The sequence below is a fragment of the Monodelphis domestica genome, chromosome X (assembly GCF_027887165.1).
Source record: "Monodelphis domestica isolate mMonDom1 chromosome X, mMonDom1.pri, whole genome shotgun sequence".
Lineage (NCBI taxonomy): Eukaryota > Metazoa > Chordata > Mammalia > Didelphimorphia > Didelphidae > Monodelphis > Monodelphis domestica.
The window spans coordinates 70,634,420-70,640,355 of NC_077235.1; the positions used below are offsets into that span (position 1 = coordinate 70,634,420).

Sequence of the window (5,936 nt, forward strand, 5' to 3'; positions counted from 1 at the left end):
ATTTGGGGAAATGTTTTATGGTAAATGGTAAAACACCTGAGTTTTAAATTGAACAATCAAATTCCTCTTAGAAGCAGTTTCTGCCTTAGGCTATAGGAGAGGTTTTCTGGGAGCAAGAGGTGAAAAGAGAGTAAGAAGTTAAAAAATGGGGATGGATAGCTATTGTAATTTAAATACTGTATTTGTATTTAAAGGTAATCTTGAATTTTTCCTTAATAATCCTAAATTTTATGTATGGTGAGAAATGCTTATGGATTCTATTTTTTTAGAAGTAAAAGTTATGCAAGGCAATCTAATTTTTGGGGTTTTTTAGATTCCAGAGTACAACCATTACATAGGTAAGTTTTTATTTTGAAAGACTAGTAAATTCTGATGATTGCTTTCTCTGTAAGATTTACCTTTATTTTTTTCCTTTTTAAGTCTGGAAGACTGTCTCAATTTAGCATCTACCATTGAGGATTATTTTTCTCTGATAGATAACCATTGGCACAGACTGCTATTAGGAAAGGCTTTTACCACCAGGGAATCTCTAATGACACCCTGCATTTACTACTACACTCCTGAAGTGTGGGTGAAGTTATTAGAATTTATTAATATTAATTGTGCAAGATTTCTTATGAGATTTCATTCAGGATCCCTGGAATCCTAACTATTATCCCAGTCCCTTTTTAGGGAGCCAAAGCCTAGACAAGATTTTTCTGCAGCCTGGAACCTGAAGGAGTTTGCAGAAGACATTTCTTCAAGGAACCTGAAGGAGACCCCCAAAGACATCTCTACATAGGAATCATCTCTACTAAAAGACTCCAAGACAACTGCACTGGCCAAGTTATCCCTTTTGGGGGGTTTCTTTTCATTGCCTTTTAGTGTTTTTGAAGCAGGTATAAAATTTGCCATTATATTTCCCCTGGGAATTCTAATAATATTTACCATGAGCAAGGTCCTTTAAGTAGAGAAGTAGAAAGGAGAAGAGCTAGTTCTCATACCTAGAGTAGGAAAAATCTTAACTCAGTTGCATTTTACTCTGTATAAAGTTTAATGTAATATCTATTAATTTGAAAATTTGCAACAATAGTTCCAGAGTCCTTTTCTAAGTTTGCATAATATTCAGTATATGTGTAGAACTGCAGGATATAATTTTCTCAAGGTGATATCAGAAGAATTTAGGAAAGAGGAATGGAGCCTGATAATTTTATGGAGATAATTGTGGAAAGTAATTGGAAAAATGCTATGGAAGAAACTTGTCAGTGATGCAAACAGTCCAGAGTGTGACTTTGAGTAAACTGCAGGTACAGTCCCACATCAAGGGAAGGCTGAGAGGACACTCAACTGGACTTCCTAGAAAGAAAACTTCTATGTTATTCCTGGCAGTGTGAATTTCAAAACTACTCAACCCTGTTCAAACCATTCTTTAGAGGATTGGATTTGGCTATTTCCTGATCAATAACAATAGAGATACTTGGAATGACAGAATCAGGTCTTGGAAACTACAATCTCCACCCTACTCAAGTTAACAGGATTTAGAAAGGGCTGTAGCAAAGCTCAAGATTTAATTATTGAGAATATGGCCTTCAACAGACATGTGCAAAGGGGATAGACCTCTGGGTGGTCCTGGGTTAAGCTAGAGCCACCATTGGCACAGGTGAGACACAGGAAGTGAGAGAGAGGACAGCTGAGGAGTCTGAGGACTTCCTGTGTGGAGGAGAGGTGGTGGTTGGAACCTGGTGCTTGGAGTGGAGGCCCTCAGACTGTTTCTCCATTTTGGTCATGTGAGTGATAGGGACTGATCTCTTTTCTTTGCCTCAGCTATCCAAGGCCTTGGGCCTTTGGCCCAGCCTAAGCAGAGTGGGTATTTAAGCCCTATTCCCTTCTCTCCCCTTTCTCTCTCTCTCTCTCTCTCTCTCTCTCTCTCTCTCTCTCTCATACCTTTCTTCCTACTGTTTGTAATTAAAAAATCCATAAAAGGTTGACTGCTGACTTGAGTTTTCATTTAGGAATTACATAGCTGAATTCCTTGGCAACCTTAAATTAATATATATCAGTCTTTTAAAGTGATTTCCATATCACAGCAAGTTCTATGCATGGCTGCACATCATGGCCAACTTATACATGGTGTTAATATTCCAAGTTAGGGGAGCATTTCTCCCTCATTTTAGTTACTTCCCACTTTTCTCCTTATAGGGATTAAATTTATGGTTGGACTCAATATAAGAGAATGTGGGTGTCAATTTAAATATTAATACAGCTCAAGTGAAAATGACTTTTAGCAGATTTATTTACAAAAAGAGGGAAAGAGGGAAAGTAGAGAAATGTAAAAGGATAGAGAAAATATCTAACCTAAAACACTAAATATTTGCTCTGGTACCTGGCTCCACTTTGGCAGGCCTCACTAACACCAGTGATAGGGGCTCACTGATGAATTAAGCAAGGGTTTCACCCATGCAGCCTCCTCAGAGAGGGAGGCCTCTCCAGTGCTAATCTCTCCAGAAGTCAGGAAAGGAGGGTAAGCTTTTTTTCACTCACCCAATCTGAAGTCCAACGGGAGAAAATCCAAGAGCAGTCTTACCAGAAGCAGTTCAAGTCACCAGTCCCATGTCCTTCACACTGAAGATTCAGGACACAGACTGAAGACCAGCAAAGACCTCTTGGACAGGAAGTTCATCCTCTTTTATAGTCCTTTTTCACACACTTCCTATCCCTTCCTCCATTTTACAGGGACTATTTGCAGTTTTTAAATTTGCTTAACACTGCTCTGGGGGGGGCAGTCAGTCTCTTCTGGAGGTGTATCTCACTATAATAAGTGGTTTGTGAACCTCCCTTACTTAATGTTAAGTAGAGGTGTCTTCAATCATCTTTTATAGTCCCTTTTCATGTCCCTTCCTGTCCCTTCCTCCACAGTCTATGATAAACCCAAAGATCCCAACTTTTTTTAACAAAAATCCCCTATTTGACAAAAACTGCTGGGAAAGTTGGGAAACAGTATGGGAGAGATTAGGCTTAGATCAACATCTTACTCTCTGTACCAAATAAACTCAGAATGGGTGAATGACTTGAACATAAAGAAGGAAACAATAAGTAAATTAGGTGAACACAGAATAGTATACTTGTCAGATCTTTGGGAAAGCAAAGATTTTAAGACCAAGCAAGAGTTAGAAGAAATTACAAAATGCAAAATGAAGAATTTTTATTACATTAAATTAAAAAGGTTTGTACAAACAAAACCAATGCAATCAAAATTAGAAGGGAAGCAACAAATTGGGAAACAATCTTTATAATAAAAACCTCTGACAAAGGTCTAATCACTCAAATTGATAAGGAACTAAATCAATTGTACAAAAAAATCAAGCCATGCCCCAGTTGATAACTGGTCAAGGGAAATGAATACACAATTTTCAGATAAAAAAATCAAAACTAAGGTCTCCTGCTGCTGTGGACTTCAGGCTGTAGCTTTCCCCAAGTCAGGATTTAATACAATGAAGCCAGAAACATCTCGTATGTTCATTCTGAGTTCCCTTTGTTTAGCTTTTTATTGTTTGTGTACTGCTGACAAATTCTACAATAGTGGCAACCATGAGTGGAAAAAGTTGATTATGGTTCATCTCTGGCCTACAACTGTGTGTAAGGAAATTGAAAATGACTGCAGAGAGCCCTCTAATTACTGGACAATCCATGGACTCTGGCCTGATAAAGTTTCAGAGTGTAACAGATCATGGAACTTTGATTTAGATGAGATCAAGTATCTTTTGCCTGACATGAAACATTTCTGGCCTGATGTAATCCATCCATCTCCTAATCGAAGCCAGTTCTGGAAGCATGAGTGGGAGAAACATGGAACCTGTGCAGCCCAGTTGGACTCTCTAAATTCTCAAAAAAATACTTCAGTAAATGTCTGGAGTTTTATAAAGATATTGACCTCAATAGTATACTCCTGAAGTTGGGGATAGAGCCAGCAATTTCATAATACCAAATTGAAGACATTAAGAATGCCCTTGTAAGTGTATATGGAGTAATACCCAAAATGCAGTGCCTGCCACCAGAAAAGGAAGAAGTACAAAAACTTGGTCAAATTGAATTCTGTTTCACCAAATATCTACAGTTGATAAATTTAATGACCCAAAGGTATATGCTCCCTTCCTGCAAGATGCATTGTTGACTGATGAGACTCCCAGAGTCTTGGGCTCTCTGTCTATGAAAAAGGCCCAGTTTTCTATCCCCCTCCAGAAAAGACCCACCTTTGATAATTTGGAGGATTAGAAATAAATATATTGTGACAAAACAGTCCAACCAAATACATGTTTACATTTTAAATTTAGTACACATTCCCATTGTGTTACAAAGGAACTAGAGAAGAAAGAATATATCACAAATCTGAAAAGCTACTTTTTAAAAAGATAAAGTATACAAAGTTTGTGTTTGCTTTCTTAACAAGAAGAATGGTTTAGGAAACAAAAAAGGGTTTATAAAAGTCTTAGCAAATTATGTTTATATTTGTTCTGTGATAATTTGGTCAGTTAATGTGGAGTGTTTAATTCCCAGAATAAATGGGACCTTTAGTCAAAAAAAAAAATCAAAACTATTAATAAGCACATGAAAAAGGGTTCTAAATCTCTTGTAATCAGAGAGATGCAAATCAAAACAACTCTGAGGTATCACCTCACATATAGTAGATTGGCTAACATGACAGAAAAGGAAAGTAATGAATGTTGGAGGGGATGCGGCAACATTGCTGCTAGAGTTGTGAACTAATCCAACCAATCTGGAAGGCAATTTGGAACTATGCCGAAGGGGCGCTAAAAGACTGTCTGCCCTTTGATCCAGCCATAGCACTGCTGGGTTTGTACCCCAAAGAAATAATAAAGAAAAAGACCTATACAAGAATATTCATAGCTATGCAGTTTGTGGTGGCAAAAAAAATTGGAAAATGAGGGGATGCCCATCAATTGGGGAATGGCTGAACAAATTGTGGTATATGTTGGTAATGGAATACTATTGTGCTCAAAGGAATAATAAACTGGAGGGATTACATGTGAACTGGAACAACCTCTAGGAATTGATGCAGAGTGAAAGGAGCAGAACCTTCAGGAGAACTTTATACACAGACATGGATACACTGTGGTACAATTGAATGTAATGGATTTCTCTACTAGTAGCAATGCAATGATCCAGAACTATTCAGAAGAACAGATGAGAAAGAACGCTATCCACACCCAGAGGAAGAACTGTGGGAAAAGAAACACCTAAGAAAAACAACTGCTTGGGTTGGTGGGGCTATTGGGAAAGTAGACTCTAAAAGATCACCCTAGTGCAAATATTAATAATAAGGAAATGGGTCTTGATTGATGGCACATGTTTAAACTCAGTGGAATTGGGTGTCAGAAAAGTCAGGGGGTGGGAGGGAGGGAGGGAACATGAGTCGTGTAACCATGGAAAATTATTCTAAATCATCTAATAAAATAAAATAAATAAAGTTCCTGGAGAAGGAAAAAAATAGTAATTTTTTTATGGATAGGCAGAGTAAATATAATTAAAATGAGAACCCTACCTAAACTAATCAACTTATTCAATTATTTAAAATTGTTTTTTGAGCTAAAGAAATAAGAAAAAAATCACTTGGAAGAAAAAAAGATCAAGAATATCAAAAGAATCATTTTTTAATATAAGGGAAGGAGGTCTAGCAATACCAGCTTTTAAATCATATTATAAAGCCATAGTTATCAAAACTATCTGAAGGGACAGCTAGATTACTCAGTGGTTTGAGAGAGAGCTAGACCTAAAGACAGGAGGTCCTAGGTTCAAATTTGACCTCAAATAATTCCTAGATGGGTTACCCTGAGTAAGTCACTTAACCCTCATTGTCTAGGCCTTACTGCTCTTCTGCCTTAGAACAAATATCCAGTATTGATTCTAGGACAGAAGGTAAGGGTTTTAAAAAACTATCT

The 5,936-nt window shown here is 37.3% G+C and overlaps 1 pseudogene; it reads left to right on the forward strand.

Annotated features, from left to right (window-relative positions):
- Window positions 1-3,418: 3,418 nt before the first annotated feature.
- On the forward strand, window positions 3,419-4,282 carry LOC130456166 (ribonuclease T2-like; annotated as a pseudogene).
- The last annotated feature ends 1,654 nt before the right edge of the window (window positions 4,283-5,936 follow it).